This window comes from Ursus maritimus, unplaced genomic scaffold (assembly GCF_017311325.1).
Source record: "Ursus maritimus isolate PB19 unplaced genomic scaffold, ASM1731132v1 scaffold_16, whole genome shotgun sequence".
NCBI lineage: Eukaryota > Metazoa > Chordata > Mammalia > Carnivora > Ursidae > Ursus > Ursus maritimus.
In genome coordinates this window covers 48,122,540-48,145,667 of record NW_024424008.1, presented here as the reverse complement: position 1 = coordinate 48,145,667, position 23,128 = coordinate 48,122,540, and the positions used below count along the sequence as shown (strand labels likewise).

Sequence of the window (23,128 nt, the reverse complement as noted above, 5' to 3'; positions counted from 1 at the left end):
AGGGAGAGATGGGACCTTGTCCCTCTCCAAGAAGAAAGTGTCTCTGGGCAAAGGGAGGCCCTGGCAGAGGGTCTCTGGCTTTGTGCCCACCTCAGGGCCTTTCCTGCTTTCTGGGGAAGAAACCAAAGACGATCCATCCCTCAGCCTGAGGGCTCTGTGTAAGAGGCTCTGAACACATTAATGCCCTTTGTTCTGAGGAGGACAGACATATTAGTTATCTATTGCTGTGCAATAAATCACTCCAAAACTTAGTGACTGAAAATGACACTAATCATTTGTTATCTCTCCCGGGGTCTGGTGCTCAGGAGCAGCTTGGTTGGGTGGTTCAGGGTGTCTTATGAGGTTGTAGTTGGGATGATCCTAGAGCTGCAGTCTTCCGAAGGTTGGACTGGGGCGGCGGGGGTGGGGGCATCTAAGATGGCCTCTCACATGGCTGGCAAGTCGCTTCCTTTCCTGCAGGCTCTCCACGGGGCTCCCGAGTACCCTCCTAGCATGGTGGCTGCTTCCCCCAGAGCAAGCAATCCAAGAGACCGAGGCAGAAGTTGTGGTGCCCTTCATGACCTAACCTTGAAAGTCCCATGCTCCCACTGTGTTCCATTGGACACATAGCACAGGCCTGCTTCAGTGTGGGAGGGGTCTACACCAGGACCCAAGTCCAAGAGCATCAGTGGGGCCAGCTAGGAATCTGGGCATCACAGCAAGGATGAGAAGTGGCTTAGGGTCGGCAATGGCCTCAGGATGAAGCCTTGTCCCAGGACTGGGAGCCTAGGGAATGGAGATGATATAAAGAGCACTGACTTCAGAGTCAGAAAGATCTGGGATTGAATCCCAACTGAGTCACCTGCTAGCTATGTGACTTTGGGCAGATAACCTTGCCCCCTTAGCCTCAGTGTCCTTATCTGCTAAAGAGAGTGAGTATCCTGCCTTATGCTCTGCCCTTGATGAGAGTAGGGGACATGTAGTCAGGCTCAGGAAAAGATCATTCCTTCACAGTGTCTTGTCCTCCCAATGCCATGACGAACCCCACAAGCTTTCTGACCACCTACCATCCATCTTCCAGGGACCACTGACCAGGACAACTCCTGGAGCTCACTGCACAAGAGTCTGAGGGCTGGGAGCAGAGGAGGTATGTCTTCTATCTCTCCTGGTCTGGTTGAGATGCTCTAAGATGGTTCATGGACCCCAAATTCTGCCTCCTTTGTCTGCCAGGTGAACCCTTGCCTGGGGCGATCACAAGCCCACTCTCCATAATGCTGCACTCCTTAATGCCTGGAATGCTAATGCTTGCTAGAAACAGCTGCTTAAATAGCACCAGGAAGGAGCTGCTGAACAGCCAGCCCTAAGTGGGGTGGTAGGGAAGGGCAGGAGAAGTGGAAGGAGGTGGGCCGACTCCAGGCTCCGAGGTCCCGAGGGATGTTCATGGCTTTGACTTCAGGGACTCTGGGTCTGAGTCCTTCTCACCCCTTCCCTTTAGCTTATCCACTCGGCACTCCACGGCCAAGGTCCTGGGGAAGTTGCTTAGTGTTCAGCATTGACCATACACTGCTTCTGGCTCTAGGGCCCAGACAGAGACATTATCCCCCTGCGGAGAATGCTGGTTGGTTCCTGGGGCACCTCTGCACCAGGGCGCCTTGATGCGTGCCCACACCCCGGGACAGATTCAGCTAAGTCCCCATGGTCTGCATCTGTGCCTCAGCAAACTTAGCGCCTGCCGGAACTGCTGCCATTTCCGGACCCACCTCCCTGGCAAGGTATTTGCAATGACCCAAAAGACGTCATTCGGTTCTACTCAACATACTTCTCTTGAGTACCTGCTAGAGGAACAAGACCCGGCTTGTTCCCGCAGAGCCAGGGAGGCAAAGAGCTATCATTTTGAAACAAATAATTGTAGGAGCCCAGTGGAGAGAAGACTTAAGTCTACCTCAAGATGGGGGTTGCCAGGGATGGCCTCTGAGAAAGGATAATGTGTGAGTTGGACCTCGAACGACGAATTGGATTTTTCCAGGTGAAAAATAGAGTGAGAGTTGGGGAAGGAAAAAAATGGAGGGGGAGAACAGCATGAGCAAAGGCCCAGGGGTAGAAGGGAATAGTAAGGAGCCAGGGTGATGTGTCTGGAGTGTAAAGTTTGCGGTTCTGAGAGATGGGGCTGGGAACGCAGGTTGGAGTGAGGCCATGAAGGTCTTCATGGCCAGCTAAGCATCATATCGTTTGTGCAGGGGTCCAGGGGAGCTCCTGCAGGTTTCTGAGCAGGGGAGAGCAGCATGGCCCGAGTGCTGCCTTAGAACAACCAGCATCAGGAGGGCCAGCTCCGCTTTCTTCTCTGCCCCTTCTGTCATTATTCACCTGCTCCCGGCCACCCCCCCAGACCCAGTGCATCAGAGAAAGAGGGGCTGACAGAGCCACACTACCAAGTTAATACAAAACCCTGGCTCCAGTGCCATGCCAGCCCAGGAGGGAGGCAGCCGTAACAAGAGAGGAAATTACAGATAAGAGAGGAGAAATGGCCACAGCAAGATGAAGGGAAGGCAGGAGCTGGCAGAAAACAAACCAAGGTGTCAAGACAGAATCAATAACCATCACCGCGAAGAGAAGAAGATAGGATTCATTACAGAGAGGGTAAAACAGACATTACCCAGCCTGCCCACGCTGCTCGCTGCACAAGTGGAAGAACTTTCGACACGGCAAGTGCTGACAGTGGGAATACTTGACAACGCAGCAGCAAGGGAAAGAGAGAAGGGAGAGGGGGGAGACAGGAGCAGAGAAGGAGACACACGCAGGGTCTGGGAGACACAGCCAGGTGCGCAGGGGACCATGGGTCAGTTTGGTGCAGGTGCAGAGGGATGAATTTGCAGTGGCCTCGAATTGATTTTGTGCCCTGGTTCTTGAGCCAGGGGTGTGGAGGGACAGGGACCTCTGACGCCATGGGGAGCTGGGACAGACCTAACACTGTCAGAGTGAAAGCAAGCAAAGGTACACAGAACAACACAGACCAGTATGTCCAGAGGCCCCTTGGCGGACAACCCACATCTTCCTGGATGAGGGGCTGAGAGCTGACCATGTTCACATCCGCCACATTCTCTCGTGCAAGGAGAACAGGAATCTGACCCCTGGGGTAGAAACGTGTGCAAAGGAGAGGAGGCTCTGTCTGTGTCCCGGGCCAGGACGGGGGTCCTCCTCCCCCTCCTTCCTGGAGGCAGCCAGGGCAGAGCCTTTCCCCCATGCAGGCGGGGAAAAGCCGAGTTTTCAGGTCACCCGAACTGTAAAGGCAGAGATGCTGCCAGGTCCCAGGACAGACAGATTCCAGGGCAGCATCCTGTGCAGCTGGACCAGGCAGAGGGGCAAGGTTGGGGTTCGGGCCAGGCTGCCCCTGGGCTGGGAAAGAGGCCGCGTGTCAGAGCTAGCTGCAGGAGCTCAGCCGGGAAAAGGGGCATCTTCAAGCCAGTGATCATGGTCATGACTACTGTGGATCTAAGACCCAAGATGGAGAAGCTGGTGCCTTGCTGGGTGGGCGGAATGATGGAAGGGACATCAGCCTCAGGGTGGTCTGGGGCTGGCAGCAGCATCCTAGCCCTGGGGAGGAGGTGTGAGACTAACCGAGCGGAGGACCAGACCTGGAGAGACCAGAGTCTCAGGAAGCCTAGCAACATAGGGCCTGGAACACCAGACCGTGTGTTATCTGTCCCAGAGCCCTGCAGACCAGCACTGGGCACCGTGCTGGTGTAGCCCCGAACGTCAGGCCAGAACCGCTAGGATCTAGCAGTCCTACAGCTGGACCTGGGCTTGGGGCAGAAGGAAGGGAAGAGGGAAGGTGCAGTGAGAAATCCCAGCCTCGGGAAGAGGAGGGCTGCAGAGGTCAGGACCCGGGCAGGTCCAGGGACCCAAGGCCCCAGCCCAGGCCTGCCTGGATCTTCTCCACCCTGGGTTGCTAAGACGGGCAGGTTGAGAGCTTACAGAACAACACGCAGGGCAGCTGTGGCCAGGGTCGTCGGCATGCCAGAGGACAAAGGACCCACGAGGAAACTCTGGCTGGACCCTCCACCCCCTAGGCATTGTGCATCCAAAAGGTGGACACCTAATATGGCTTTCCTGGAAGGTGCTGGAAGCGGCACTGGGCACTGGTGTTTAAAGAGTATACTTATCAGGGCCATTCTGGAGAGTGAGCAAGATGGAAGCTAGGGGAGCCTCCAGGCCCCAGTGCACTCACACCAAGAGAGGACAGGCCCTCAGCCACACAGTCCCTGCTTAGACACTGTTCTCCCAGGCAGGGAGCCCAGAGAGTAGTAATAGTGCCAACAAGGAGCTACTACGGTAGAGTCACTACGTGCCCGTCCCCGTGCTCAGTGCTGGATCTGCTTTACCTCGTCTGAACCACACAACCAAGAGTGTACCCCTTTCAAAGAGGAGGGAACAGGTTCAGAGAAGTGATGGAACTGGCCCAAGGTCACATGGCCTTGAAGGGGTAGAACCAGGATATGAACCCAGATGGCGTTGCTCCAGAACTCAAACCCTTACCCCATTAGGTTGTCTTCGTCCGAGGGCAGTCCCTAAGCTCTTGAGATATCTCCTTCTCAAAGATGTCTTCAGCTGGCCCTCTGAGCTGGCCCCCATCCTACCAAGGCTTCACAATCCCAAATCTTCAGGCTTCTTGGTGTCGGCAGGCAGCTGCCCCTCAGCACTGAAGGTCTACCTCACTCCTGGGCATTCCGCATTTCCTGGAAGGAGGGTTCTGGGCTCCATGTGCCAGAGGGGGTGAGGACCAGCTGGGTTTCAGGACCCCTCTCTGTCTCCCCATCTGCATCCTACCTCTCCGGTGGGTTCCTTCATCCCTCCTGTCTTCGTCTCTCCCCCTGCGTCCTGGCTCTCTTTCCTTTCTGTCGATCTTTCTATTTGTCTCTGTTTTCCTCGCAACATCTGCACCCCCCTCTCTGTCATTACGTCCTGCATCCTAGCTAATGTCTTGCCTCTGTCTTCCTATATTCTTTTTGTGTGCTTTCTACATGCCTGGATTTGCCTCCACCTCCCCTGTCTGTCATTCTCGAGCACCTTGCAGAAAAGCCCTGACCGTCTGGGGTGATGTGCTTGAGAGATATCCCTTAGGCTCTCCCCCATGCCCAGGACCAATTTCCTTCCCTCTCCCGGAGCCCGGCTCAGAGCGGGCTATGCGAGCAGGAGCAGGCCAGCCAGAGCAGGCAGAGTCCTGGGCTTAGCAGAGGAGATCTCAGGAGAGCGAGGGGCTTTGATCACGGGCAGTCAGCATGGAGACAGCATCCTTGGCCTTTGGGGGAAAGAGTGATGGGCTGGAGTGGAATAGGGGGTAGTTGAGTTGAAAGCACATGGGTACCAACAAAACTCTGGTTAGAACAATGACCTGGTGAGATATAATGATTACTGCTCCCTCTGAGCTCGGGGTGCTACGGATGTGCCCTGTCCTGCCCCACAATAAAGGATGCGCAGGCCCAGCCCCCACCCCGTGCCTGCCATGAGAGGAGCAAATCCAGACAAGCTCCTCCCCGGGGGCCCCAGGCCTAATGACTACTTGCAGGGCCAGAGCCAGACTCCCTGGCACCTCAGGGACGCAGTACTGGCCCTTCACCTGCCTGGACCGCTCCTGCCCCAGAAGTTTGCGTGGCCTGCAACCCACATCCCAAAAGGATCTTGCTGGGATGTTCCCCTGTCAGCCAGGCCTTCTCTGAAAACCCCATTTAAAATTGCCCCTGCCTCACCATCCCTCTCCCCTCCCCGGCGGCAATGTGCTTACCTTCTTCCACCTGTTTCTTTCGGTTACTCTGTACTCTCTCCCGCCTGCATGTAACCTCCTCCCATCTCTTCGACTTACTGCCTCCCCAGAACCTTCCTTAGAGCCCGGTACATAGTGGGTACTTGACGAATACTTGTTAAATAAGTGGGTACTCTGTATCCCTGGGTTAGAAAATTTTGCTGTACCATGGGGATGGTTTGGCAATCTTTATGCATTTTTAAACATTTTTGTCCATTTTTTTTTTTTAGAATCTGAGCTATTTCCTTTTGTGTTTTTTTAATTTCTAATTCACATTCAGCCTATTCATACTACTCCATACTGTTTAGACAATATAAACGGTCATAAAAAGTTAGCAATAACCCAAATACCCAATAACGGAGATTAGTTGGAAACCTATTTAGTATTACAAAACAGAATATATGATAAGATTCTATTTTTGCAAACTAAATCTGTAGATATAGAGATATTTATCTCTCATTATTTGGCAAAATGTTTTCTCAGAAACACAAGTAAGGATATTAATAGCTGCCAGATGAAAAGGAGACTCTAGAGTCAAAGAGTTTAGGGAACAACAAAGTTAAACAGATTTCTTAGCTGGGGATCTCTCCAGAGCTTTAAATTCATTTATGATGAATATCACAATGAATATTCATTACAACGAATATTACAAGCTCCGAGAAGGAAATAGAATACGTGACACTTTTCAAACTTTGACCAGGTTTATCGTTGCTGTTAATATTCCTCTTTTACAGCATGGAGGGACTGAAATTCTGGAACTTTCTTTGGGAAGAGGGAAAATGTACACACACACACACACACACACACACACACACGGAGAAAAGAATCCAAGGTGTGTAGACCAAGATATTCCCGTGGTTGTGACTGAATGGGTGGGCTTATAATTGCTTGTTGTATTGCTTTTGCTTGTTTGTATTTCCCATCATGAGTATTTTTCGTAATAAGGTAAAAAGAAACATAAACAAGAAATAAAACCAACAAAGACGCTATTAAGGGAAGACCTCTGGAATGTTTCCATTTGGGGGTCTCCTCCTTCTTTTTAAACATTTCTGATTTGTGTTCAACCTGCCGTGCTCTTCTTTTTATGCTTGCAATGTATTTATAATTTTGATCTTGGAAATTAGTTGAAAATGGATGTTTCCAATCAACAGCCCATTATTTTTTGTGACCCGTGCATCATCTTGACCCAATAGTCATCTCTGGACCCAATCAGGCAAGGAGATGGGAGAAGGGGCTTGGAGGGGGAGGCAGTGAGAGATGAGGTGTAGACAGGTGGGAAAAGAGAGTGGGGAGGGGCAGCAAGCTGGGAAGGAGTGGGAGGAGAGAGGACTCAGAAATGGTGGAATGAACAGCCATCAGCATTCCCAGGAGTGTTGTCACGTGCTGAGCAAGGGGGTGGGGAATGGCGCACGGGACATTTGCCCTCAGTGAGACCACAGCACTACGTAGAGGCGATGGGTCACAAACCACTTCCAGAGAGTGTTTTGTGTCCCGATGCAGGAAGCCCAGGGGCCCAGAGAGGCCGCTGTCAGCACAGCCCTGCAGGTGGGGCTCCTGAGGGCGATGGCGGTGCCCACCTGAGCTGCCCTTTCTCCCAGAGGACAGAAGCAGGGTCCCTGAGCTCCCAGCCAGCGTCTCCACGGAGGGGCTGCCAGACAGCCCCCTTAATCCAGCTGGGTGGGGGTGGGAAGGGCTGGGCCACCGTCTCAAAGCCGCACATGCAGCGTGCACGCTGTTTTTACAGAGACTGTTTGTTATAAATGGACAAAAATAGATTTTTTTTTTAGAATCGCTCTTATTCACATGCTTTACATAAGATTGAGAAATGTCAATTGCCCACACCAGAGAACACATATTATTATGATGATGTGGAGACCGGAGGGTTAAAGCTGCCCCTGTGCCCAGCCCAGGGCACGGCCTGTGTCAGGAACTGGTGCGGTCATGTCCTGCTCCAAGCCAGGAATGGGGCAGAAATGGCCTCTGGAGGCCCCTTTCCAGCCTGCCAGTCCCTGAATCAGCTGCACCCCCTCCAGCCCCCAGGCTTGCCCTGGCCCTCATCATAATTACTAGGTCACATTCCTGGGGGGAGGACCAACAGCCAGCACGAATCCCCCCCACCCCACACTCATATTTCATGTTTCTGATGGAGGGCTCCAGGGTACAAGTGTGAAGGGAGAGGAGGACAGGCTCCAGGGACCCAAACTTAGTGTCAGAAAGGGGGAGCAGGACTGGGCCCTAGAGCCGCCCCGGCACCACCTACCTTCCTGGCAGGAGCTCCATTCCAGGACTCTCTCCGACCTCTTGGATTTTAGAGCTCAGCAGGAAAGGCAGTCATGTCAGTGAATATAGATATGACCGGTCCCAGCGGTGTCCCAGGAAGGGAGGCATGACGGTGGGAGCAGGTGAGCAGGGGAGGGGCAGGGCCAGAGCCCGGGCCTGGAGGATGCTCTGTGGCCATGGAGAGCATGGAGGGTGAGCCAGGCAGGGCCTAGGGCTGGGAGGCTGAGAGGGCACTGGGAGTGGCTGGAAGGAAAGGGGAGAGTGTGTGAATGCGTGCATGCATGTGCGAGTATGTGCGTGCGTGCGTGTATGTGCGTGTGTGTGTGCGTGTGCGTGTATGTGCGCGTGTATGTGTGCGTGTGCGTGTGCATGTGTGTGTGTCTCCTCCATCCACCTGCCACCCTCGGCAGGCAGTAGGGCCCGGGCTCCAGAACCAGACTCCTCACTTGGGATCCTGACTGTATCTGCCCTTGATTCAACCTTGGCCAAGTTCCTTTCCCCTAACTTGGGGCCTCAGCCTCTTCCTCTGCAAAATGACAGTAATGGCACCTACCCGGCAGGGCTCTCAGTGAGGATTCCGTGAGGTTCTCCAGGTAAAGCGCTGAGACAAGAACTGACACATGACAGGTCCTCAGCACATGCTAATAGTAATACTCTCATTGACATTGTTTTATCTGTCAGAGGGAGGACCGGACTTGCCCTAGGAACGCAAAGCTTGAGAGACACACTCCCCCAGCCAGCCCCACCCTTTTCTGCTTTGGGCAGCTTTTCAGCAGCACCCACCCCCCTTGGCATCAGAAAGGACAATGGAAGCATCCGATGCTCCAGGGAATGGCGTGGGATAGAGGGGGCTAAGGCCCAGCCCCCACCTCCCCATCCCACCTGGAGAAGCCCCGCAAGCAACCGGTGACAGATGGCAGTGCTTTGAGTGACTACTTCCATTTTAACTCTTTTCGATAACCCAGCGCCAGAAAGCCACATACTTTAAAACTGTCCCTGGATCATAGATCAGCCCAAAGAGACTAAGTCCAGTTCAGTTAATAACCTCTGGAAACCCCATCAATCACTGGGGGCAGCCCCTCCTTAGTGAGCTCCATATTGACTCCTGGCAGAGATGAATGGACCATGACTCTTGGCAGCCCCTCTTGGGTGTTTGCAGCTCGCCTTTCTCCAACCGCAACTTGGACTCTTCTGAGCTGAGCCCAGGGTGGCCATGGGAGCAAGGGAGTGACTGTCTCTTAGAGAGAGGAAGTTGGCATCTCGCCCTGACCGCCTCTCTGGGCACTCCCCTCCTTCCTGACCTCTCATGGGCTGGGCCTCTGCTTGGCCTCCCAGTGACTGGGTAGAGCCCCAGATGGCCTCCATCTCTCCTGCAGAAAACCTCTAAGACTCTGCTCACCGGGAGTGACTGCACAGGGGAGAGCCTGGGTCCCGTGAACGTGGCGTGCTCCCCATTGGGTAGGAGCCCCATCTGTAGCCAGCAGAGCTAGGACTGTTCTGTTCTGCAGAAGCTGGGCCCTTTTCTGGAAGCTGTCTGGCCGGCGATGACATCCCATCTGATGGAGACACCTGAGGCCTATGGGCTCCTCCCCATCTTTCATACCCAGCCCTGCTGCCACTTGAGGACCTGTCCATACACCTGCCTCTGAAAATGTCACCCTTACTGGCCTCGTGTCAGTCCTCCTGCACACCCTGGTGGAGGCCTGTTTGAAGTTTAGACACCATCCTGAGCACATTTCTCCTGTGTTCAAAGTCCATTTCCAATGTCTCTCCACTACCTAGGGAATAAGGTCCAAGCTCCTCTGCCTGGCGTTCGAGCCCAAACTGACTCTGCCAGTCGGCCAGATACTTACTCATCGGCCTGACCCCTTGGCTCAGGCCAGATGAGTCATCCCTTCCTTGCCCACCCCCGTCTGCTACATTTCAGCATTCACTCCTAACACTCACGAAACCTCTTCTCTGCCCTCTCCACCTGCCCAATCCTTCCCATTCCTTAAGTCCCAGTTCAAGCTTCACTTCCTCCAGGAAGTCTTCCTTGACCGCCCCAATTCCCACTTCCGGCACTCTAGTGGCACGCATGTGCCTGCCACAGCCCTAGGCATGTGGCACGGGCAGCTCAGTATTGTAGCCCCGCCTGCAGAATCTTTGTCTTGCATCTCTTACCCAGATCGATCTCTACATATCCAGCCGTCTCCCAGGCTTCACCGCAACCTCCTCTGGGACCCACTGGCTCTTTGGAGGGTGATGGGACCTTATGGGAAGCCCAGGAGGCAGGAACTATGTTGTCTTTTCACCCCCGTGTTCTCAGTACCTAGCCCCGAACCTATCACATACGTGACCAAAGATATGGCTCAGTTAGATTGCCTGGAAATTCAACGGCACAGAGTGCCTTCTGCCTTACACGGCAAATTATATTCTCACTCTCGTTCTGTAGCCTACTCACCACGTGGTTTCCCCAGCAGTATCAGCAAAGCGCTTTGCTGCAAATGCCAAGCACTTGGATGAACCCCTGGATGACGTCTCCCACAGGCGTCCTTGGAAGTCCTCTGTGACCTGTGGTAACCTAGATGCACGCGGCAGGTGCCCTGTTTAGGGGTCCGATGTGCCACCTAGGCTTGGTTAAACAGCCCCCTGTCCCAGGGCACGCATAAACCGCGTCTTCTTTGCCCATTCATCCCTCGATGGCCACTTGGGTTGTTCCCACATTCTGGCTATTGTGAATAGCCCAGCCAACCTACTGCTGTGATGGAATATTATTTTTCTTCTTCTTCTTCTTTTTTTTTTTTTTTAGATTTTATTTATTTATATGAGAGAGAGAGAGCAGGAGCAGGGGGAGGAGGAAGGGGCAGAGGGAGAGGGAGACAGAAAAGCAGACTCCCTGCTGAGCAGGGAGCCCAACGAGGGGCTCAATCCCAGGACCCCGAGATCATGACCTGAGCCGAAGGCAGATGCTTCACCGACTGAGCCACCCAGGTGCCCCCAGAATATTATTTTCTTCTTAAAAAAGAAGAAAACCTTATCATATGTGACAAGATGGATGAAACCTGAGGACATTGGGTTAAGTGAAATAAGCCAGTCACAGAAGGACATACACTGCGTGATTTCACTTATAGGAAGTCTCTAAAGCATAGATGCAGAAAGTAGAATGGTGATTGCCGGGGGCTGGGAGGACGTGGGAATGGGGACTCGCTGTTCCATGTGTATAAAGCTTCAGTTCCACAAGATGAAAAAGTTCTAGAGATCTGCCGTAACCATCGTGCTCATAGTGAACGAGAACATACTGTGTACTTAAAATTTTAAGGGGGTAAATCTCACGTTGTGTGTTTCTTTTCCCCACAATAAAAAAAAGAAAAAGGAGGAAAAATGTTTAGACAAATGAGAGCAGTAAATCTGTTAAAAACAAAACAAACCAGAACAAAGCAGCCCGTCAGCCCCCCGCCCCACCATGCCCCTCCTGGGCCAGCAGCCCTCTTCCTGCTCCGTCCTGCCCGGGACCAGCGGCAGACATGCAGCGCTGTGTTCTGCAAAGAGCTCTGAGCTGAGACTGGCAAGATTTGGGTTTCTCTTTTTTTTTTTTTTAAAGATTTTATTTATTTATTTGACAGAGATAGAGACAGCCAGTGAGAGAGGGAACACAAGCAGGGGGAGTGGGAGAGGAAGAAGCAGGCTCATAGCGGAGGAGCCTGATGTGGGACTCGATCCCACGACGCCGGGATCATGCCCTGAGCCGAAGGCAGACGCTTAACCGCTGTGCCACCCAGGCGCCCCAAGATTTGGGTTTCTTGACTCTGCTCCTTATTGACGGTGTGGCGTGTGCCACATAGTTAAACTCCTGTCACTGAGTTTTCTTCTCTTGGAAAGCGGGGAGCATAGACATAACCCGTCCCGGCTACCTCACACTGTGTCTGTGCGACTCTAATGAGCTCATGTTTGAGAAAGCACATTGTAAATAATAAAGCATTATACAGGTTGCTATTATCATTCCAGTGAAGTTTCTGGCCAGATGGAGGCTGGGGGTCAGAAGCAGTAGCTCCTCTTTCTGTTCATTTGAATTGGGAGCAGTCAAGATTGCAATAGACTATGACCCTGGAGCCTGAGCTGCCGGAGGGGCTGTGCTCCAGGTGGGACTGGATTCGGCTACAAGTGAATAGGGGCTCATATCCGGTAGGAGTCTACTCTTCTGTCACATGAAAATCTGGAGGCAGCCAGGGAATGGCAGGGATGGAAACTTTGGTCCATATATCCCTCAGGACCCCCACGGTCCTTCCCACTTTCTCCTCTGCCCCCGCCCCCCTACAGAGCAGCCTTTGTCCTCATTATTCAAGATGGCCCTCGTCACAGCCATGGTCCAGACGGCTTCATGGACAAGTATGGAAGGGGCAGAGGGCATGTACGCCAGCTATAATTTAGGGAAGATTCTCGGAAGCTGCCAGACGACACCATTGTCTTCGGGTAGAACTTAGATGCACAGTCACACTTCGCTGGGAGGGAGGACGGGTTATATAGTCTTCATCTGGGTGGTAAGTGCCGAGGAAAATTCTACTGCTTTGAAATAAGAGGAAAATGAATGTTGGGAGGAAAGCCAGCATCTCTGCTGTGGGATGGAGGGTGGACGGCAGGGGACGAGAGGCTGGTCAAAATCCATGTTTTCCTGTTGGACTCGGAGGCCTTTTATTACCGCGTTTCTCTGCGCCAAAGACCTAAAGAGAAGGGAACAGTGTGGACGCTGGTATTTGCCCCGTCAGGCTGTTCCCTCCATTCCCACGGACCAAGCAGCCACCTGGATATTCCAGATTTCAGGACCCATAGTTTAGAAATGTGCCTCAGAAGCAAAGGTGCCTAAATCACTTTTTCTGACAAAGTAGGAAGCAGGCTAGGTGATAAATGTGGTCTAGGCCTCCTATCTCTAGCTGTCCGTCTGTCTGTCCATATATTACAACAGATAGACCGGCACATGAAGCTGTCTCAGCACTAACTTGTGAGCCGTGGAACAGCTGCCTGGAAAATAATGGCCCCGAGCACTTCCCCATACGCTATCACAGCCGTTTCACGGAAGAAGAAACCAAGGCACCGGGAGGTTCAGTAACTTGCCCCAAATCACACAACTTGGTAGTAAACTGAGCCAGGTGTGAACTTAGCGTCTTGCCTTCAGAATTCATGTTCTTACCACGGCACTGGACTCTTCCTCCATCCGTGTGCCCGTGTGTCTGTCTCGTCAAGACAGGATTCCCCGTACCTTCACTCTGCCTCTCCGGAAGGCCCCAAACCAGCCCTTTTCCTGGATCAAGAGGTCCTTTCCCAAACCCTGCGTTCTTCTCCATTCTTCTTAAATATCACTTGCTCCAGAGAGGCTCCCTTTAATAACCCACGTGGTCTGGTCATGTCGACCCCCATCCTCCCCCTCAGCGTCATATCTATCTCTTTGTCCAGCAGCCGCCGGCTGGGCCCTAGTTCATGGGCCCCTGTCAGAGGCGGCCTGTGTTCCTGTCCTGTCTGCTGACCCTGATGGGAGTCAGTGGGCTCCAGCCACAGTGAGGGCTCTGGGGCCTATTCTCTGTCCTACGCAGACCCCTCCTCTACTTCGTGAATCTGGCCCCCTCCCTCCAGCCCCGGAAACTACACTCCTTCCACCAGCCCCTCTCCACATAGAGCCCACCTCAGCCTCCCCTCTGGCCTCTCCCCTGAGCCCATAAAGATGCTCAGTTCGTCCCACGTGGTAAACGAAACTCCTGGCCACCAGGATACCTTTCCGGTTGCTGTTCGTCCTCCTTCCCTTCTCAGCCAAGTGTCTTGAAAGAATAGTCTATACTTGACGCTTCTTTTTTTCTTACTTCCCCTATCTCCTCAACTGACGGTAGCCTGGCTACTGCCTCTGCATGACATTGACCTTGTCTGGCCAAGGTCACATATGACTTCATATTGCATATGGATGGGCCCTTCTCAGCCCTTATCGTTCCATTTCTCTCCCTGGAATTTGATGCTGTTAACGGCTCCCTCCTTCTGGAAACCTTATCTGGCCAAGTTAGATTTGGGAGGTCTAACCCGACTGAGGACGGGGCACAGGTACTTGGATTGGCAAGTGTGGAGTTCAGAGAGGACTTGGGGCTGGAGGTGTGGAAAATCTTTTCCCTGTGGAAAGCCCTCTCGTGGCTCCTCTTTGCCCTAAGGCCAGAGTCTAGCCTGGGAAGGGCAGGAAGAGGGGCCCTCTCAGCCCAGGCTGGGAAAGTTGGAAAAGTCAGGGGATCCAGCCAAGCCTGGGGCCAAGTAGGAAGCCAAGTCCAAACCCGAAGAAAGGAGGTTCACATAGGTTATCAACATCCAAGGGGCCAAGAGCAAGGGGGACATTAATCCTTATCTGTCCAGTGGTTCTCAGCTTGGTTTATAGTACTTCTGGAAAATCTTTCCCACCTCTCTGAGTAGTTAGTCTCTCTGTTACAAGCCCCTATAGCACCAGGCAGGTAGCGCCCCCTCATAGCACTGCTCCTAATTGACACTCGATATTTACATTTCATATTTGTAATTATAAAAATCACATGGATATTTGTGATCTATGCTTATGGTTTAGATTGTTAGATCGATGTTTGCCTCTTAGAGTAAAACCTGCATGAGGGCAAGAGTGCTTCCTGTCCCACTTTCTGCCGTGATGAGAAAGTAGAGGGATCGATGAGTGTCCACAGGAATCCGGAGGTGGAGGAAGAAGAGCACGGAATGTTCGAGGTCAGGAGCATTTGCCTGGAACGTGCGCTGTCTCAGACTGTCTTTTGCGGGTTAGCGGCCGTGGGGCATGGGGGTGGGGCCAGGGTGTGCTGCTACAGGTTGTTCATTCGGGATCCTTCCTCGCCTGGCTCCTTCCTGCCGTGGAGTCTCGCCTCTCCCAACCTCCTTCTCCATCTCTGCCTCCCTCTTTACAATTCCAAGACACCTTTTGGAGCTCCCATGGTTTTGCAATTTCACACCCTCAACCTTTCTTTGTTCATGCTCTTTCCTCCTAATCTTCTGTTCTTACCCATGGCAAATTATTGTTTATCTTCCAAAACTAAACTCAGATGTCTTCTTCTCCAGACAGGCTTTCAGAACCTCCCAGATTTTCACACTCGCTCCTGTTCCACACTATTCGGGGTCATTCTGTGTAAACGAACCGGCAGCTCTGTGAAGGCAGGAGCCATGTCCCACTATGCCCCCCAGCACCTAGCACACAGTAAGTGCTTAATAAGTGAGAGAATGTGTGAGTGAATGAATGGCAACCTAACCCAGATTTTTGGAAACAGTACTGAGTTCAAACAGCCTGTCTCATCACTCCTTACACGTATTCATAGTTGTCACACCGTAGGTCCTGATTTTTCTCCTGAAAATTGAGGTTGCTGTAAAAATCGCACAGTATTTCCCAACCCAAGGTCTTTGGACCCCCAGGGAAAGTCATAATAGAAGGTTCTGAGAGCTTCTGTCAATGTCTCAAATAGCCCAACAGAAATCATACTGTTATCTGCACTCGGGCCGCAAGGCTTACCTGAAACATCGGCTTTCTGTGCTTTTAACTGGGATTGTGTCAATTCCTGCACTAACAGTGGTTATCTCATGCTCCTTGGGAGCTGTGATTGGCTGGGGATGACATCATAGGAGTCCCTGGGGTCTGTGGAAGGAAAAAACAATAAAAGAGATCCTGGGAAGTTGAAAGGTCGGCACCACGGCAGGGGTGGGCTCAGAATTAGGAGACAGGAGAGCTGACCATGGCTCTGGTTGAACACCCATCTTCTCTGCACCCCCCATCTCCCCATCTGGAGAGTGGGGACACTCATATCTGCCTTGAAGGTCAAATAAGGGCAAAGGGCTAATGGAGGAGCAGATCCTGCCCACCCTACGAGGTCCCCAGGAGAGTGCAGGCAGAGGGGGCTGGAGAAGCTCTTCCTTGACGTTGGAGCACAAGGTGCAGAGAGGGGTGGGGTGGGTGTCGTGCCAGGCGAGGGGGTCAGGTAGGTGTCAGATTGTAAAGGGTGGTGAAAGCACGCTAAGGGGTATGGACTATACCGTCCTTCATAGAAAAATCCAAAATCCGTACTGGCCCTCCATGAGGATGGACGATGTGGGTCCCAGCACTTCCCTCAGAGCTTCTCAGGGAGTAATTTGGACTCAGCATCCAATCCAAACCCTTCTTGCAGTGTTGGTTTCAGCCGGAAGCTCTGAAGGTTTCAAGCCAGCTCTGGCTCCCGACACGTGGGGTCCCGGGTGCTGGGTGCTGGGGAGCACGAGTGTTTCCTGCAGAGGTGCTCATGGCAACCGGCCAGGTCACTGGGACCAGATACTGGCACCATGGCAACGAGGGCCGGAGCCAGCGGAAGCCCCAGAGGATGATGGGGGGCTTTGGCGGGAGGTGCGCCTGTGCCCCGGCTGAGCTCTTCTGTCCAGAGCAGGGCAGAGGGGATACTCTCTGCGTGGAAGAGGTGCCACTTCCACCCCCTCCCTCCTCCCCCCTCCTCAGGTGTCTTCTGAAAACCCTTCGTTCCTGGAGACCAAAGAAAATGCTGTCTTCTGGGGTGAAACGCCACCTTCCCTGGGTCCCAACTCAGAGTGAATCCGCTCTCTTTCGGTGCCCGTACAACGCCTTTCGGACGCCTCTCCTTGCTGCTTACTTTGCTCTGCCTCCTGTTTGGATGATTCCCTTTCTTGCCTGTCTCCCCTCCAGACTGAGCAGCATCGCACCTCGCCTGCTCCTGTGTCTCCAGCCCAGAATGCTGAGCCCGGCAGCTAGGGCAGGGACCCAATAAATGGGCTTGACCGTGGGAGAAAAGGTCTTTTGTGGTCACCTCAGATGCCCGATTTGATCCTGGCCTGGAAGTACTATGTGTGCACCAAGCACCATTACCCCTCTCCCGGGCCCCGTTCTTCCTTCGTGTTTTCTCTGTGTCTGCAGTGAGAGAAGTTGAAACAGTGCCCAGAGGGCTCCTTGGAGAAGGTTTCCATGAAAACGTCAAAAGATATCTCCAGTGAGGACAACACAAAAGCCACCCCAGAGAAACTCATGGTCTACTGCTCAAATTTCCCCAAAAGGCGATGATGTCAGTGCTACCCTGCGGCCCCGTGTTGTACCTAGCAGATTCTTGGAAACACAAGATCCTTCTGGAAGTCCCCCTCCTTCTCTCTGAGCCCATTTTCTACTAGGAGCCCCCAAATTTTTATCCCCTCTCCACCTGGATTGGAGGGAAGCCCGCAGAAACCTAGCAGCTGGCTTGGCAGGGGTCGGAGCCACTGAGGGAGTGTGTCTGCCGGTGGGCTCAGGAGGTGGGGACCTGCTTCGGGCCTGTGTGATGGTGGCAACCCCACACTCCTCTTTAGGGACAACGGAGCATCTGAGAGCAGCTTTTCCTCCAAGTTCCCTCCAAGTCACTACACTGGAAAAACACTTGCCTCTGTCACTAGACTGCACCTGTAAATAAATCGGAAGATAAAAGAGGCCTTTCTGCTTTTCAAACGGTGACAGGTGCCTCCCGGTAAATTGCCTTCATGCTTTTTTAATAGAAGTAAAAAGGTTTGGGTGGATCGCGTCGCCTAATACAGAAGCACTTTTCTCTCATTTGAGCGGCCGCAGATGGGATAATGAACACATTTTTATCTGTGTCTCTAAACAGAATGCAAAGAACCCGGAGTTAGACAAACTTTCCTTTATGGCATTTCGAGGAAAAAGCTGGGAGTGGGTGGAAACCTCTTGGTGACAAAACCCGCAGGAACTGGGAGCTAAAGTTGAGGGATTTGCTCCCCCAAAGAGCAGGCAGCCTTCTCCTGGGCTGGAAGTGTGTTTCCTTCCAGCACGCAGAGACCACTTCTATATTTCAACCTCCGTTTATTGATCTGCACAATGAAAGTCGGGTTCCCGATTTCTAGATTTGTGGGGGAAGCAGCGGCCCAGTTCAGCCACGTGGAGGGGTTCAGTTAGGGCCAGTGAAAGCCCATCTGGTTTAGTAGCAGGATGTCTACACAGCCCGGGCACACGTTCCTCCCAAGAAGCAGCTGTTCAAGGGCACCCCATCCATATGGAAGAAGGCTGGGTGAGTGGTCTCTACAGGCCTGCTGGATGCCACCCATGCAATCTGGCCACTGGGGGTCCCCCCACGTCCCTGCAGCCCCTCCTAGACTTTCTGGAAGCTCCCTCCATCAACCCCTCCTCTGCGCCATTGCTTTGCACGTCCCGTACTGCTGTGCCACGCTTTACCTAGACGTTGGCCTTTCCTCCAAGAGTGGGAGCGAGCAAGCCTCATGCTGCGGGTGCTCTTATGGTCAGCCGGGCCTGACCTACAGCTTGTCGGGGACTGAATGTTTGCGTCCCCCAAACTCCTAGGTTGGAGCCCTAACTGTCCACGTGGTGGTATTTGGAGGTGAGGTTTGGGGGAAGACGATAGGGTTAGATGAGGTAATGAGGGTGGACCCCATGTGGGATTTCCCCCACCGCCCCGTCACCTGAACACACAGTAAGATGGCAGCCGCCTACAAGCCAGAGAAGAGACCTCAGAATGAAACTATCTCACTGGTACCTTCGTCTTGGACTTCCCGGCCCTCAGAACGTTGAGAATTTCTTTTGTTCAGGCTGTTCAGTGTATGGTGTTGCTTAGGGCAGCCTGAGCTATGCTCATGGCATGTTTGTGGGTGATGAATGAGTGGCCCCAAGAAGTTCGGCCTTCACACACTTGGGGTGAGTATTCAAGCCGACTGAGGTGCCTGGGAAGCAGGATGTGGCCGAGGCTCCGAAGCTGAGACCTCTGTCTGCCCCTGTGCCCTCCCCACCACCCAGGGCGTGTGACCCTTAGCTTCTCACCCGTCTCAAGGATATAAAAACAGGTTGCAGAGGGATCAGCGAGACTGTTAGGAGGCTTTCTCTGAAGGGAGCTGTCAGTGGTTTGTGTCCCTCCATCCCCCATGGGAGAGGGAAGGCGGCTGCTTCCCTCCCACCTACCCAAATGAGGGGACACCGACAGAGCCGCTTAAGAGCTTGGCTAAGGCCTAAGAAGGTCTAAAGGTGAGAGGCTGTGGCTGGCCGGGGCCTGTGGATGCTGGGCAGAGAGGGACATGGTGGCCTCAAACTGTGGTCCTCCCAGAGTCTGGCAGGACACCGAGAGAGCCTCCTTCCTCTGGGCTGGTGTTGGCCTTGCAGACGGATGCTGGGGATTTTGAAGGCTTCGCGCCGGCACCAGAGGCTGGGCTGTGCCCTTGGCTGTGGGACTGGAGGAGGTGGGGGAGGGGGTCATAAGCCTCCAGGAGAAGAGATGGCAGCGCATCAAAGGAATCACGGGTGAGGGAACACACATGAGCGCCTGACAAGGGAAAGACTTGGCATTTGGAATCTGCCATGTCCAGAGGGTACGGAGGCCATATTACCATCCTACAAGTCAAGTAAGACCTGCCTGGCCTTTCCCCTCCCCCACTGCCCTATCTCCACCCTATCTGACCTTGGCGGGGGGTGGGGGGTCCCAACAACGGACATGAGTGAGGAAGAGTAGAGTAAGAACATAGTGATAAAACCGGCCATCCCTGTGTCCCCTCTTTAGGCTTCCATGTGTGCAGGGCAAGCTGGGGAATGGGAGTTCCAGGCAGGATTCGAACTAGAGGCTCTGATGTTAGAAGGACCAGGCCTTTTTTTTTTTTTTTTTTTTTTTTTTTTTTTAAACTGAGAGTCACTCCAGAAGCTATGAGGTTTCTCTAAGTGGTCCTCCAGTGGTCAGGGAAGAATGTGCTCGAAGGGGCTGTAACACAATGACAGAATGAAGCTGCTTTCTGCTTGTACCCTAGCAAGCCCAGCTCCCCCAGCAGACGGATGATACCGTGTCCTGCCTGGGTGCTGGGGGAGGCCCAGGAACGCTACCCAGAGGGGCAGACGTCAGGGAGAGCGCTCGCAGCAACTCCGGGGAGTGTGTGCCAGTCCTCCGGCCGGCAAGCCCCGACGGCCTGATGCCGCCTACCGCAGTGTTCAGCAAGAGAGGGAAGGGGGCCTTCAAGATTTTCTGCCTAATCAAGACCCAGCACATTTTTAACCTCATTAGAGGATAAGTCAGGCGCTAAGAGAGTTTAGAGGGAGCGAGGGTACATTCATTTAGGCTGTTTCTTTACAGGATTCTTTGCCTGGGGTCCCCTCCCAGCATGAAGCGGGTTCAAATAAGGGCAAAGAAAGGACTGTTGGGAGATTAGCCTTTGAGTGGCGACTTTATTATTTTATTTTTTTAATTCTCAATGTTCATTGCAATTTTTTTTTCAATGGCCAGCATCCCTGGACAATCCAGACACATGATTATCTTTCCATTTCCATATGGAAAGACCCCCATCTCAGTCAAAACTCAAAAGAAATTATCTTCGAATTAACCATAGTTTCCAAGTTATACACGTTTCTTGAATTTGCTCCAGAAACTGAGAATCTGCAGTATGTATTTACTGGGTCAGCTTAACCCCTTCCAGGCCACCTCTTCCTTTAATTCTTCCCTATGATGAGGACACTCTTGGACAGGGGAGGAAAATAAACACAGAGAGAGCTCTGGCAGCAGGCTGGCTGGGCAGTGAAATGGAAATGTGTTCACAGGGTGAGGGAAAAAAACGATTTTGGGCAGTGAAGTTGGCAAAAAGAGATAAAAGGATTTGGTTAGAAGCGAGAGTTAAATGATAGTAAAGGTCTAGAGGAGCTGTGATCAATAAATATAAAGTTCAACCTCATTGCTTTTTTTGCAGCTGAGAAGGGCCGAGCCCCTCCCGCCTCCTGCCCCCAGGCCTCCGGCTGCAGACTGTGCTGGTGGATTGAGTTGATGAGGCCGTCCGACTCTGAACTTGAAATTCACTGAATCTGGCCAGAGGTCTTGCTAAAGCAAAGAAGAGCGGACACTGTGTTCCTGCCATTCTGGCTGGGGTACGTACAGGAGGGGTACATCTGCCGTGTTCTGGGGCTGCCCTGAACCACCGCAGGGCTTCCTATGAGGGATACTATCCAGAGAATCCAAAGTGCCATTGGACACACTGTTTTTAATACAGAATAGTTTGGCCCAAAGTAAAGACTTGTTTGTTGTCAATATAAAATTCAGAGCCCCTATCCATACACCCTATGAGCCATGAGTGTATGCTTTGGAGAAAAATACGTAAGGGATTCTCAGAAATGGTCTTCAGCCTATGAGAGTCAAGCAGGGCCAGATGCCCACCCATGTCCCACCATTTGATGAGTCCAAGATCATATATGCAGGGATAAAAGTGTTGGTGTCTGTCTAGACCTCCGAGAAAGGATTTTGAAGCTGGGTGCATGGCTGCCTAGGGTTCCCCATAGGTGCTCTTTGGGAGTGCCCCCAAGTCTCTTACTGAGAAAATTGTGCATTTGAACATTTCCCTGAACTTTGCCATTTTCTTTCAACCCTCAAATGGGCTTGGGTTCCCCAAAAGGAGAAAACCACTGGTCTACCAAGTTCTATAATATCTGTGAAGATACTCGGTTATATACGACTGTACAGACCAACAGAGATAGGAATGTTGAGGAAGCGAGAAGTAGGAGGGCGTTTTGTTACATTGCTTCTTAAAAACGGGGGAGGATGCTCTGGGAGGCTTTCCTTCCATCCGTCTGTCCATCCATCCATCCGCCATTAATGAGTGTCTAATGCGTGCCAACACTGTGTTAAGTATAGAGGTTTTAGACACATGGCACAATGTGGTGGGGTAGATAGGTATATGCCTTAAAATGAAATACTATCTGAAGTAAGTTCTTGAATTGATGCCTTTTGGGGGACAAGTGGAGGTACACTCCAGGGAAAGAAAGAAGGGGCTCTGGTGAGCTTCATAGAGGCTATGATGCTTGAGCCAGGTCTGAAAGGATAAGTAAAGGCAATAGAATCTTTTTTTGTGGGTGTCTTTAAAGTAAAGGTGCCCTCCTGGCCAAAGGCCGGGGCCGGAGAGCGAGACTGTGGAACAGTGGACTGTGCAGGGGAGGCCTGGGGATGTGTGCATGCTTGTTTGCACACACTCTCAGCTGTGTGTTTTGGGTGGCTCGTGGGGAGCAGGCAGGGGAGGAGGGATGGAGGAAATGGAGGGGCTCTGTGCTCAGGATTCTCTGGCTTCCTGTTTCTCTTGGTCCCAGGCAGAGACAGAGCAGAGCATGGGGCTCACTGGTGATTGACATGTCTTTTGGAGGAGAGAGACAGGCTAATAAATGGAGAGCAGAACAGTGGGGGACCATCTGGGCCGGACACTGCTTCCTCATCTCCAGCCCCGGCTGCATCTTGAGAGACAGTGGACGGTGACCAGGCTGGCCATTAGACTGGGAGAGGCCAGAGTGATTTTCCTCTCTCTCCCTCTCTATCCGCCCTCCCAGCAGGACCGGGAGTGGAGGAGGGGGCCTCTGGGTAGTTCGCTCATCCCCTAGGAGCAGGTGTGAATGAAGGTCCAGATCAGACGAGGAGTGGGGGGCAAAGCATTACTAAACATCTGCTCTTTTGGTTTGGTTTGGAAGACCTTTCCCAGCTGGCTTCTAGGAAGCCCACCCCATGCTAATAAAAGATAGAGGGGGGGAAAGACAACCAGCCCCTAGCAGGCTTGGGGCCAGGGGAACTGCGGGCTGCCCGGAGGCGGGCAGTCTTAGCGCTTGCTAACAGGTGTGTGGATGAGAATCCCAGAGACAAAGACTTACAGAGATTAACTAGGGGCCCCCGCCCCCCAGGGTCCAGCTCTGGTGAGCACAGATAGAGGGCGAGAAGGCAGGGGAGGGACGTAAGACCCAGCTCCGTTCCTCCTGCTGATGGAGGGGAGACAACAGGTGTTTGGAAAGAACAGACAACCCCTACACCTGGAGTTAGACTCCTATTTTCACACTTAGAAATATCGTTTAATGCCCGGTAGTCTCCATGTCCCTTTGCTCCCCCCTGGAGCCCCACGAGGCAGGTGTTCACATTAGTTAGCCCTCTTTCCAGACAGAAACACAGAGGCACAGAGAGTGCCTTGACTTCAGTTGCAGAGCTAGCTAGAAGGGCAGACACAATTCAGACTTCGAAGCTTTCTGGCTGCAAACCCCATGGGCTTTGCAACCAAACCTCCCGGCCCTTCGGAGCTTCTGGGAATTCACAGCTC

General features: G+C 52.7%; 1 long non-coding RNA gene across 1 annotated transcript; it reads left to right on the top strand.

The window, feature by feature from the left end:
• Positions 1-1,009: 1,009 nt before the first annotated feature.
• LOC121102856 lies at positions 1,010-15,207 on the top strand. The gene is made up of 3 exons (XR_005834950.1): positions 1,010-1,126; positions 14,649-14,773; positions 15,119-15,207. It is a non-coding gene; the product is annotated as an uncharacterized LOC121102856 (long non-coding RNA).
• Positions 15,208-23,128: the final 7,921 nt, after the last annotated feature.